The sequence below is a fragment of the Lactuca serriola genome, chromosome 9 (assembly GCF_051521515.1).
Source record: "Lactuca serriola cultivar US96UC23 chromosome 9, Lser_US96UC23_V15, whole genome shotgun sequence".
Taxonomy (NCBI): Eukaryota; Viridiplantae; Streptophyta; class Magnoliopsida; order Asterales; family Asteraceae; genus Lactuca; species Lactuca serriola.
This window is the reverse complement of record NC_136416.1, coordinates 29,264,741-29,278,789: the sequence shown is the minus strand read 5'-3', so window position 1 is coordinate 29,278,789 and position 14,049 is coordinate 29,264,741.

Below are 14,049 nucleotides of genomic sequence, written 5' to 3'. Positions count from 1 at the left end.
CATTGCACTTCCCACCATGCTTCTTCTTGCATCTATCACACCATCTTGCTTCACCTCCATCTCCTCCTCCAAGCTTTGAGAATTTTCTTTCCTTGTTCGACCTCGAAGATCCTTCAAACTTCCGCTTCTCTCCTGCCTTATCTTTTTCTAGACATTTTTCTCTTATCTGGGCCTCTACGTTCTTAGCTGCCCTAACAGCTGTTTTCAAGGTAGTTGCCATCTTGACCATTGGGCCAAAGTCAGTGGGCAGTCCGTTAGCAAACCTATCAATCTTGGAGAGTTCAGTAGGCACCAAGTAGGGGAATAGCTTCATCCTCTCGGTGAATGCGGTGGCATACTCATCAACACTCATCTTCCCTTTCTTCAGGTTCTGAAACTTGTTGTTTAGGTCTATCAGATCTACCTCTGAGCAGTACTGCATTTTCAACTGTTCCAAAAACTCTTCCCACGACATCCTTAAGGCTTCTCCTCGTGGCATCGTATCTGCCAATAGCTTCCACCAGCTCAAGACTCCAGTTTTCAGTTGTCTTACAGCGAAGATAGTCTTCTGATTCTCGTTACAGCTGCAACTTTCAAACACCATCTCCATCTCAGAGATCCAATCCATAATCTCAACCGGCTTTGGGCTTCCTGAGAGACTTGGTGGTTTCGCACCCAAGAAATTCTTGTACATCCGCCCATCCTTGTTGTTTCTCCCTTCTGGGCCATCCTTTTGCTCACCTTGAGTCCCTACTTGACTCACTTGGCGGCTGTAGTTCCCTTCCTCAGATTGCTCGGGAATCAGTTCGGGTTGCTCAATGGGCATAGTAGGTTCGTCCCTATTCAACATTCGTCTCATTTCTTCCCTTTGTTCAGCCAACATAGCCCGAATCATGGTTTGAACTCCAGCCATGGTGACTGGCTCAGGCGCAACTTCTTCTACAATAGGTATTTGATGAACCACTGGGGGTTGGTTCCTGTTCCCATTTGCGTTTACGTTTCCGCTACGGGTTCTTACCATCTTGATCTATACACCTAATGAGGTGAATCTAGACCTTTACTTAGGATTGACGTTTAAATCATCCTTATCACTCCGAAACGTTTACATGCTAGTTCTAATATCGTATTCGTACGTTTAGAATCCTAAACACATAAGGTTTACAGATCCAGTCGGCAACAGACCATAGATCCGAACAATTAACAACATATCATGCACAAAGCATTTAGCACATAAAAGCAATTTAGGCATCATTCCTAAAATAAGCTAGTGCTCACACCTCACAATCATCGCTTAGCATTCTAAGTTTAAGTCTAGAAATAAATCCATATTCCTAGTTCGCTTAAACTAATGCTCTGATACCAACTGTGACATCCCCAAAATCACGGCCAGAAAAGACCGATTTTGTTTATGCTTTATAAAAATCAGAGTACTTCATTTTATAAAAAGGTTGCGGAATTTGTTCCCAGAAAAACATGGTAAATACGTTATTAAAACATTTTCGAGGAAACGTATTTATTTCATTTTAAAACGTTTGGGATGTCATCGTTAATACCAAAACATAAGCATAAACAGAACTTACAATGATTTACACTAGTGATCTATATCTCTTTAAATCTCTCAGCGTAATGTCACTTCACTTCGTCACCTGTGATATACATAGACTGAGTGGGTCAGGTTGGGAAACCTGGTGAGTACATAGGGTTTTCAACCCACAATAATATAATTGTTATGTTTAATCATCAAACAATTAACCCCATTACCCATCCCCGTTATCTTCTGTACTCTTAAGGATTTAACCTAAGAGTCATCTATCCTGCATTCGTTTGTTCCGAAGTCCCTTACTTCCAGGGTTATGGGACTGGCACTAAATCCATAGCTGCCAATGTTCGTTCATAAAGCACTAATTCCATAGCTGCTATAGTCTATTCATCGGGTACTAAATCCATAGCTACCAGTCTTTATCTAATAGGTACTAAGTCCATAGCTACCAATGTTCAACAGGTACTAAGTCCATAGCTACCAATTCCTACAGGTACTAAATCCTTAGCTACCAGCGTCTAACTAATAGGTACTAAGTCCATAGCTACCAATTCCCAACAGGTACTAAATCCATAGCTACCAAAGTCTAAAAGGTACTAATTCCATAGCTACCGGTGTTTGTCCCATAGGCACTAAGTCTGTAGCTGCCAATGTATACTCACGTCATCTTCTATCTCTCATCATTCATCTACCCATCTCATACCCAACATATTCGTATATATAAAATACGTATACAGTTTAAATCCTTTAAAACATGTATAAAACGTTCATCCAACATAGACAGCAAGTATTCAGATAATATGCACACATAGCACGTAGTTTATATAAAATACTTCATATCTATGTGTAAGATGAAAGGGACTATGCACTCACAACACGTAATATATATATTAAATACTTCATATCTATGTGTAAGATGAAAGTAACTATGCACTCACCTGAGTAGGTGGTGACTTAGCACTCGGACAGCGCTTCGATACTCTCAAAACGATATTCCTTCGATAAAACCTAGTACCAATACCACTAGGGTTTAGTTTAACAATAACCGCGACAAATTCATTAGTCCGAGTATTATTAAGTGTTAATAATACTCGATATAATTCATTTTAATAGCCCAAATAATTATTTTAAGGACCTAATAACATTCCTATAATTATATGAAAGCTATATTAAAAATTGTGTAAGCGTAGCACACTTACAGCGAATTTTATCGAAAACCGGAACTTAATTGGAGCAGCGTTTCGAAACCGAAAAACTCCTTTTTCTCGGGACTCCGGGAGCCTCGGGGCTTCCCTAGGGTGCTAAGGGGCTTAACTAGGGTTTAGGGGTGGTTTGGGGTTGTAGAGAGAGAAAGTAGTGAGAGAAAGAGTTGATTTTTGGTGTGAAAAACCGGCTGCCCTCGCACCCCTTTTATAGGTGCGAGGCTTCGCACTACGCGGGGCGTTCAGAAGGTTACGCGGGGCGTAACTTCGGATAAGGGTGCCAGATGGCGAGACCTCGGTGGTGCGTCGTGGCTTCTTCTGGACCGAGAATGGCTAAGCGAACGCGGCGCGTACGAGACCGAACGCTGGGCGTAGCGAGGGGCGACGCGTCACTCATCCGAGGCGACTTCAGCGATCATCATCGGACGGCTGGGAAAGCGCCACGTCAGCGACTTCGTATTAGATCTCGCAAAATCGAGTACAATCTTTAAAAATTCGTAACTTTTGCGTACGATCTCCGTTTTCGACGTTCTTTATATCCACGCGAAGGTGGGAACGTACTCTACAACTTTCGTTTAGACTCCGTCAGCTAATTTTGGCTCGATTTTAAATTTTATATTATTAACGGGCCGGGACACGATTGGTCCGTTAAATCCTCATAACTTCTTCATCCGACATCCGTTTTCGCCCATCTTTTTCTCGTTACGCTACTCTCAACGAGATCTTCGATTCTTGTTTAGGTCGTGTCGGCTAAAAACCGCTCGATCAAATATTCGAATTTCGGGTTGTACACTGCTAGTCCGAAACTTCGAAAAATCATAACTTCTTCATACGAAGTCAGATTTGGGCGTTCTTTTTATCGATGTTCTTAGTTTAACATATTCTACGACTTCCGTTTAGATCGCTAAGGCTAAATCTCGCTCTATTGTAAATTTACTATTTACGCTTCCCGGTGCCGTGCCGGTTTTGCCGTAAAACTTCGACGGGCCATAACTTCTTCGTTATAACTCGGATTTCGGCGTTCCTTATATGTACGGAAACCTTGTGACATACTCTACAACTTGGTTAAGATTATTTATTCTAAATAATCTTTTGTCGAAAAGTCATTTTCGACTCCTATTGCCTCTAATTTGATTAGCCCGGATTTGCGGGCGTTATACTGGGGCCTTGCCCCCTACATCGGACCGAAGTCTGAAGCTAAATGGGACCTTGTCCCCTACATCGAGCCGAAGTCCGAAGCTGACATCGGACCGAAGTCCGAAGCTGACTGAGACCTTGTCCCCTACATCGAACCGAAGTCCGAAGCTGACATCGGACCGAAGTCCGAAGCTGACTGGGACCTTGTCCCCTACATCGGACCGAAATCCGAAGCTGACTGAACATCGCATAAACATATCAACTGGCATAAACACATATATCCTGTCTGAGCCACGAAGGCATCAAACATACTAACAACTACATCGGATCGAGGTCCGAAGCTGACTGCTAGCTAAACGGGCCGGCATTGTGGCCTTAGACCCGTTCCTACTGAAGGGAAACTCACCTGGACTGCTGAGCTCTGCTGATAAACCTCTGGCTGCTACTCGACAATCCCCTGAACCGCTGCTCCTCTAGCTCTCCGAGCTATCAATATACATATAACACTTAGTCTGACAGCCAACTAAGTCAACTCTGGTCAAAGTCAAGATCCTGGTCAAAGTCAACCTTCTAGGTCAACCCTACTCGCCGAGTCCTCCTAATGACTCGCCGAGTTCATAAGCTCAGGGTCTTTCTATTCGCGACTCGACTCGCCGAGTCATTCTATGACTCGCCGAGTCCAACTAGTTCCAAGTCCTGTCCTGTCCAACTCACTGAGTCACCACCCGACTCACTGATTCGAGTCTCAACTCGAAGGGTTTGAGGTTTCGCGACCTGACTCGCCGAGTCCACTAATAGACTTGCCGAGTCCAAGGCAATCTTCAACCAACTCGTCGAGTTGTTCTTCCAACTCGCCGAGTTGATGCCTAACTTCATCCGACTCGACGAGCTGTTCATCCCACTCGTCGAGTTCCTCCTCATCTTCAAGATACTCGCCGAGTCTATTCAGTCCTTAATCCATGCAGTGGCTTTTCGAGCCAAGCAGGGCTTCCAACTCATAGATCCATACTTCTAAGGCCTATCCCCCACGTAAAGTGGCAAACTTTACGTGTAGATCAAGAGATCTAGGCTTAAAACACATTCAAACTGGGGTTTATGGCAACATACTTCTTCAACATACCAAGGGCTGATACTTTAGGGCATTCTAAACCAAAACAAACATGGATCTGAGGTAGCAACCTCAGATCTAGACCTCTAACTCGAAATGGTTACTTATCATGCCAAAATGTCCAAAACTCACACATGAGAATAGATCTAGGTGCAAAGGGATTCCAAGCAACAGCTTATTACCTCCAATTGGTCTGAAATGTCTTCTCAATCCCGGATCTAAAGTCCCTTCTTGCACCTCCAAAGCCTTTCTTCCTTTTCCAAGCTTTAGTACACTCTTCAAGGCAAGATCTAGCTCAAAAACAGATATGGTGGCTAGGGTTTGGTGTTCTGGGGTAGAGAGGCAGTAAAGGAACCCTAGGAAGGAGAATGAGACGCTTAAATAGGCTCCAAGTCCCGGATTTAGGGTTTTCCTCGTTCAGACCCAACTCGTCGAGTCTCCTTGGCCGACTCGCCGAGTCGGTCGCTTACACCTCGACCCGGATCCCGCTCGGACTCGCCGAGTCCCTCCTAGGACTCGCCGAGTCTCCCCTTAAAATTGAGGTCTTCTTTCTTTTCTTGACTTTCCAAACTTTGGGGTGTTACACGGGGAGTTTCCAAATATTTACTTTTTTGTCAATAATTCTAAAGTTTACATGGAATATATGGAATTAACTTCTTTCTTCCTACCATTGGATGTGAACATTGACCAAGTTTCCTATAAATCAAGTTAAAATCGTCATGTAATTAGGACCAACTGATTTGTATGTTTGCTCTTTTTTTATCAAACATGATATATAGGTAAAGGGATTCTTCAATTTGCTACCTCAAGGTTTTAGTTAATTAGTGGACTAACAACATATTCAAAATAAAAACATAATTCATCGGAACAAGTAACTTACATGTCTAGCAAATTTAAGACTCCTAGTTGGAGTTGGATCGGGAGGAAGATTATATGCAACATCTCCACCATTGCCTCGAGGACAATAAATGGTATTCCATTCATACACAACAATTTTTTTCATAGACAACAATTTATGTGTTAGAAAGTAGTACACAAATTGTACAATTTTATAAAATATAAATAGTTGTGTATGACAAAAGGTTTTGTATACATTTTGTATACAGATCACTTCCCATTAAGAAACAAGCTAGATAACCTACATGTTTAACATTAAATAATATTATGACCAATCATTCCCAACAGTACTCAACCACAACCCTAAGTTTATGGAAAATCTTGCATACTTAGAATCTATGATATTCTAATTTAACATGTGAGAGAATTTGATAACGAGATCGATGATTTATAATGAGGGGAGGCTATTGCGATTGACAACCCATTGTTCTTGATATATCCTTATGTTTAGTTGCTCATTTAAGGTTCATGACCCCATTAGTAGAGAAACATGCCACATTATATGTTCGCTTAACGCTCATTATCACAAGTGACGGTACATGTAGCATGGTTGGGTTTGAATGTTTGACTTTGATTGACTCGTGACCATGTGTATAGTATTGGAAGACTTTGATCGACCCATGACCATGTGTTTAGTATCGGCAATATTAAAGCCACATAAACCAGGGTCTCCGGTTCTATCAAGACTTTGTTAGATGACAAAAATATTCAAGGAAAAAACATTGTGAGAAAACTGAATTGAGATGAGAAGCTTGTTCTTCGAGTTGAGAAGGTTGTTCTTTAATTTCGATGACCAAGCTACTCGCAACGTGGTGTGGCCGGACCACCCCCAGCACCGACCTCATCACTGAAAAATTGTTTGGGGGTACCACATTGTATGACCTTATGTGTTGTATATCTTATAAATCAATATAGCTTACCTATATCTATACTATTATGTAAAGGAAGTTGGTCACTTCTTGAAAAGTTCAGAGTTACAAGTTATGAAGCTCGTCGTACAAAACTCTATTGCATATATTATTAATAGTCATTGAAATAGCTTACCTTAGATAATATTTGTTAATTATCATATATAAATCGAGGAGTAAATTTACAAGAGATCCGTCAACTATTTGTAACACCCCTCGTAAGGGCTAGAAAAAATTTAGAAAAAATTTAGTCAACTTTTAAAAACATTTACTTCCTTGAAAACACCAATACAGAATTTGGTCAAATATAGTTTTAAATTCAATTTAGGTACGAGAGAGTTCAATCATAATATCTTCACAATAGTTTAGATAACCCATACATATCATGGATTTATAAATGTCCAATATTTGTAAATAAGTTTTTCGACTTCATCTATGAGTACATGTCAAAATAATACGTTAGGTTTGGGAAGCCTATTAAGTAATACTGAAACCCGACTGTTGAATGGAATTGGGTAATGGAAATAACCCACTTCCTAAGTCTAGACTCCAAAAAAATTTGAAAAAGTATTTCAAAATATTGAATCTTTTTCATAATCATGTCCTTATATCACAAGTCATTTACAAAACCATTCATCATTTCACTTATCATTTCACAATGGAAATTATAAGTTGAAGAGTAGATATGTTCATAATTATAGATGTAATGCATATACACCTAACCCATCCCAATTTGATACTCTCAAATAAGTCTCTCACTTTCTAAAGTATAAATGGTCTAGGCTCCACTCGAATTGACACTTCACGATAATCCAATCCATTGCAATTGACTCAACATATGAATCAAATTATGAACACGAAGATCATGTAACAAAAGGAATCGCTCCTTTAGGTAAACTTTTAAGAGAGTCATGTGACCATTACCATAACCTTGTTGGAATGGAATTGTAAATTCCATCCCTTAGCTTATAGCTTACGAGATTAGGAAATTGCTTACATCTAACTCAAGGGAGTTAGAGTCACTCCCTTTAACCTAGGATTCTTGTTCAATTTTCCTTTAAGGCGTCACTTCTTTATCAAGGGCACTCTCAAATTCCATCATGTAATTAATTCGCATTAAGGATTCTTAAACCATTTTCCAGACCAAGCTCAAAAAATTTCCAAACCAATTTACTTAATTCATTTCAAACATATTCAAAATTCTTCTTCATGCAATGCATACAAATGTCATAAGGCCAAATACAATCAAGTATATATATAGTTTATAACATACTCAAAACATCTCAAATAAGTAAAAGGGACATGTACTTTGGGTATATGTTCACCTTAATCCAAAGCTAGATATCTAATATTTCCTTCATGTTTCACAAATAGGTTGAAAATTCAAGTGTTACCTATGAATATAAATAGAAATGTCAAAACCCTATTAATCTCTTAATTGAAAATATGAAATTTTTTGGTCTCACAATATTTCTTACATCAAACCTTGAATGACGTGTTTTTTTATGTGCACTAGTTTTAAATTTATAAATCATAATTTATCACTAGTAAACTAAAATACACACTAAGCATTGTACATAATCGTGTAGCAGTATTGTTAAAGTAGTAAATGGTGTCAAGCATAAGGGGAACGAGAATGATTTAAATTGGATAATTCAAATATTAATCAAACAATAAATAGTAAAGTAAAAAAAGGGGTTTTGTTTAAATTCACTTAAACTCAACTAAAACTAATTAAACGAAGACAATACTAGAGATTAGATTTAGAGACAAGAGAAATAATGATCCTTTCATATAGATTCAATTACACATTTTAGTTATGGTGGATTTCAATAGATTGCAATGGATATTAGTAATTATTCATCGATTTCTATCCTAGTCAGTATCTTTGTTTGATTAACTAACATTATAATTATTAAGACAATCAACATAACAGTTGTGCAATTAACTATCTAAACATTTATTATTAAGTTCGCATCAATAGAGATTTGATTAGTGAATTAATTGCAATGGTCATGGTAATCAATTATATGTACATGATTGGTTATCCACACTCATACACTTTAAAGTTAACAACTTTATTAACCTAACTCTTGGATTTGGTTGATCACTGGTCATAATTATCATTGGATATTAACAATTATGATTCAAGCCAACAAAATCAGATTGGTCCTCTAGACTCTATTAACTCAGCTATAAGCAACAAAGATATCAACTAAAACATATACATAATTTAACCAAACAAACATACTAAACTAAATAAAACTAATAATTTGATTAAAGGAATCACAACAAATCTTTAAGGTTTCATCTACTCTATTGAAAGCAAAAGGGTTTTACGGTTTTACCCCATAATCAGTAAATAAAAACATCAAAACATCAAAAAGGAATTGTTAAACACGATCATAAAGCAAACTGATTTGTAGTCCTAATGCTCCTAGCTTCGATTCTTCAAATCTTCCAAAGTGCTTCTTCATCCCATTCAAAGCATTTAATAACATTTAAGATTTATTTATTAAGATACTAGTTTATAACCCGTGGGAACCACAGTTATAAAATTAATTAAACTTTTATAATAAAAATTTATAATTATTAATCAATTATTTTAAATAAGTCATTTTAAATAAATTATTAATTAAGAGATATATCAAATTTTAAAAGTTATTATAACTTTAAATTTAACATATAATTAGAAAATGTAAATTTGAATTTTGAAATGAGTTGCCTAATATATCTACATGACACATAGCATATTATTAATGAGGAGTTGTATTAGAGTGACACTTGGCAAAAGGAGATTAAAACTATTCATTTATTAAAATAGAGAATTGACAAAAATGTATAGCTAATTATGGCAACATCAATGAATGTAGATGAAAACACTGCATGATTTCGAGTCTATACAAAAAAATTATGAGCAAAAGAAGTTTGGTTGACTTAAGACTCTCAAAGCACGTCACGACCCGTATCATGCCCAGTAAGCGAAAAACAACCAACTTTCCATTCTTAGACATCATACTTTGATCCAAATGCAACTAATTGTCCTACAGGTTTCCCAAATGACCCAAATGGGTGTAATAAGTGTAAGCACCAAGTGTTGAACTCATATACATCTTATCATTTAATGATTATGACCTTTTTAAGTCACAATAACTATAAGGAAGCTCATATAGACCTTAAGGTATCAACATTGCTCCATAACCTCTCAATGGCTTCCAGCATTACTCATAATTACTCCAACTAGCAAGTTCTTAATGAACTGTAATCACTCATATGGATCTATATTTTAGAATGAAAATTTTATTCTAAAAAATCGAAACGCTACAAAGAAAATGAACTTTGCAATTACTTTAAAACATATGCATTCCAGATTGGATTTGGTGTGTGGAAAAATAGTACAAGAACAAAAGATTATATTACTACAACATACTACTTACTTGGATGTGCTAGAGGAGGTCTATATGTATCTAAGACAAAAAAAACATATCAAAAGTATTCTAAAACAAATTGTAAAGCAAAAATATACGTAATTACATATGGTGATGGAAAATGCACCATCTCTCGTGTTTTTCTTGAACATAACCATGCTTTAAGTCCCAAAAAATCTTGTTTCCAACAATCACATAGAAAATGGATTCATATGCTAAGAGAAGACTTGAATTGAATGATTATGTTGGAATTCCATTAAACAAAAATTTTCATTCGTTAGTTGTTGAAGTGGAAGGGTATGTCAATTTGTTGTTTGGCAAGACAGATTGTAGATCTTACATCGTAAAAGTAAGACAACTAAGTTTCGGGCTTAGGGATGCTGAGGCACTTCGTAATTTTTTTCTCAATATGCAAAAAAAAGAGTTTAAATTTTTTTTCTACATGATTGACATGGATGATGAAAGTCGTATGCAAAATGTATTTTGAGCAGATGCAAGATCTAGGGCAGCTTACAAGTCATTCGGAGATTTTTTTTTTTTGGAACAGCTAGCGCGCACACACCCATTAACCATACTCCTAAATCTATTAATTTTTCCACAACGAGACTTGGGCACGCATGCAAGAAGGAAGTTTGAGCTTGATGCAAATGGCTAAAATATCTTCTGTTGGGGAGGGGCACCTTTTCGCCACACCTAATACTGTTGGGCCACAAGCCCTTTGGTAGATGTTATGGCATATATTTGACCAAAAATATTATATGTCGTTTGCGCCTTTTGTTGGAGTAAATCACAATGGACAAACTATCTTATTTAGATATGGTTTGCTTTCACGAGAAGATACAGAAACATATGTATGTTTATCCAAGTCATGATTAGAATGCATCAATGGACGGGCGCCAAAAACAATAATAACATATCAATGTCGATGAACACAAGAAGATAAGAAAAGTGCTTATGATCCAAGTTCCAAATTTGATGATCTTATATTCCACAATGGCTCAATATAGCAAGGTACTTTGATCACAAATGACATCATCATGATCAAGCATATCGGCTATTAAGTTGTGAACATGCAATATAAGAAAGCCTTGAAGATGCCATTAGAAGTGCCTCTTCATCTACTTCTACTCTTTGTATTATCGTCATTACCAATGTTGTTATCATGTTCTTCCAATTACTAAGAAAATTGAAAGGTTTAATGCTAAAGTACAAATAGAATTTGAGAAGAAAATGCAGAAGTTGAATTGAATTTGTGAAACTTCCATGTTACTCTTCTCCAACAAATACCATGGCACAAACAATAAAGCAAAAGTACATGGGAAAAAAGGGAAACATGAACAAAGGTATCCATCAACATAACATTCATATATAGTAATGAAAAAACTAAAGAATACCTGCATGGAGCTATGTAATATAAGCTTGTAATAGGGTTTAGAGATAAACTCTTTTTTGTAGAAGGACTTGAGTTAAAACTAACTTCAAGGCTTCTTCAAAGATGTCTGTTACTTGATAAAGCGTCCCTATATATAACATTAAAATGGATTTCCCCATATGAAGAAATCATGACTCTAACGGTGACCAACAACATGTTCAATAACACATCTCACCTAAGTTTGTTGGTTCCATTTAGGACTACCATGATAAGTGTTGTTATTGGCACTATATGTATCCATTCCAAAAACATTCACTTAGGTGGCGTTTGATTTACATAATGTTTTTGAAGAAATTTGAATCTATTGAGGAATTGGAATTTGTCTTGAATTGGAATCCAATTCAATATTCTGTTTGGTTAGCAGTAAATTAAATTTGAATCCAATTTTATATTTTGTTTGGTTGGTGGAAAATGGAATTGGAATAGTGTAAAATGACAGAACTACCCTTCTTGGTTTTTCCTTACTTTTACTTTGTTTTATAATTACATGTAAATAGATATTATATAAATTATAAAAATAGTAAACTGTAATGGTGGCGGCGGCGATGGTGGCAGAAGCGACAGTGGTGGTGATGGCAGCAGTATGTGGTGGTGATGAAGGTGGAAGTGGTGGTAGTAGTGGCATCACTAGTGTTGATGGTGGAGGCAGTGGTGGTTGTGGCGATGGGTGTTAGTGACGGTGGTGGTGGTGGTTGTTGTTGGTGCGGGTGGCGGCGACGGTGGTGGTCGTGGTGGTGGCAATAAAGGTGGTGGTGGTGATGATAGAGTTAGTAGTAACAACGATAGAGATAGGGTGGTGGTGTAGGTGGTAACGGAGGTTATAGGTGGTGGTGGTGGTGGTGGTGACGGTGACGGTGGTGGTGGTAGTGGTATCAACGATGGTGATGGTGGTGGTGGTGGTAGTGGTAACGGAAGTGGTGGTAGTTGTTGGTGGTAGTGGCGACAACATCAATGGTGACTGTTAGTGGTGGTGGTGGGTGGGTGGCGGAGGTGGTTGTGGTGGGTGGTATGGTGGGTGGTAGTGGAGATGGTGGGTAGTGGTGGCGAAAGTTGTGGTGGAGGTGGTCACGAGTAGTGACAGAGGTTTTTCATATTTAATGTTAAAAATGAAAAGGGTAATATGGCATTCTTCAACATTCCTACTTTAAGGAATTTAAATTTCCTCATCTTTTAGATGGAATTTATTTTCCCTCGATGGAAGGAAAGTTGGACACATTTAAGAATCCAATTCCTTCTCAAAACTTGAACCAAACATAGGAAAGTGATGGAATTAAATTCCAATTCCTTCCGATTCCAGCGAACCAAACGATCCCTTAGTGTATTATTATATAAATAAAATTAATAAAAGATATGGATTATGGTTTTTCATATTTAGGGTGTGTTTGTTTTATCTTTTCAACCAACTTTTAGACTTTATCTTTTCCAAAAAGTTAAAAATGAGGTAAAGGATGTTTGGGAAAGGGAAAAAATATTTTAAAACCAACTTTTCAGAAAGAAGAAAAAGGAGCATTTGGAAAAGTCACGTATCCGTGACTTTTTGGAACTTTTGAAGCCCTTGACACTTAAATTACTCATATACCCCCAACTACCACTACCCTAATCAATAAGCCCTTAGAACTTTTAGTTATTTTACATGTAAAAGTTAAACAAAACATCTTTTAAAAACAACTTTTGACTTTTGTTTCTCAAAAGCTAATCCAAACACATTTTTAAAAACATCTTTTGTAAAAAGTCCTTTTACAAAAAGTCATTTTGCAAAAAGGACTTTTAAAGGTAAAAAGATATCCCAAACACCCCCTTAATGCTCTCAGCATTTAACAAGTGTTGTAATTTTAAGAGATAAGAATATTTATAAGAATAGAAGGCAATTTAATTTCTCTATATTATATTTTTTATATTAAAAGAAAAACCAGAAAACCAAGTTACCTTTACGAGCGACCAACCAGAAATTTCAAATCCAATAAGAGTAAATTACACGAATGGTCCTTATGATTTAGGGTAATTTGCGCGTTTGATCCCTAACTTGTTTTTTTAACTCGGAAGGTCCCTACTGTTTGTTTTTGTTAGGTACTTGGTCCCTGTTTTACTTAAAAAGACTATTTTGTCTTTGATTTTTTTAATTTAGACAAAATTGCAAAAATGGTCCTTGTGGTATGCAAAATTTTGGGGTTTTAGTCCAAACCACGAGTTTTTTGGAACCATAGTCCTTTTGGAGTGGTTTCTATGTGGTTTTGGTCCCTGGACTTAACTCCCGTTAAGTTGGAACTGTTAAGCCCCCTCACGTGCCTCACACGTGAGGGTAATTTCGTCATTTCATATGTCAGGGACCATTTTTGCATAAACGTTTTTTTGGATTAATTGACATTTACCCCTCATTTACTTTCCCCAACACTCGTCAACTCCCCAACTCCCTCCTTC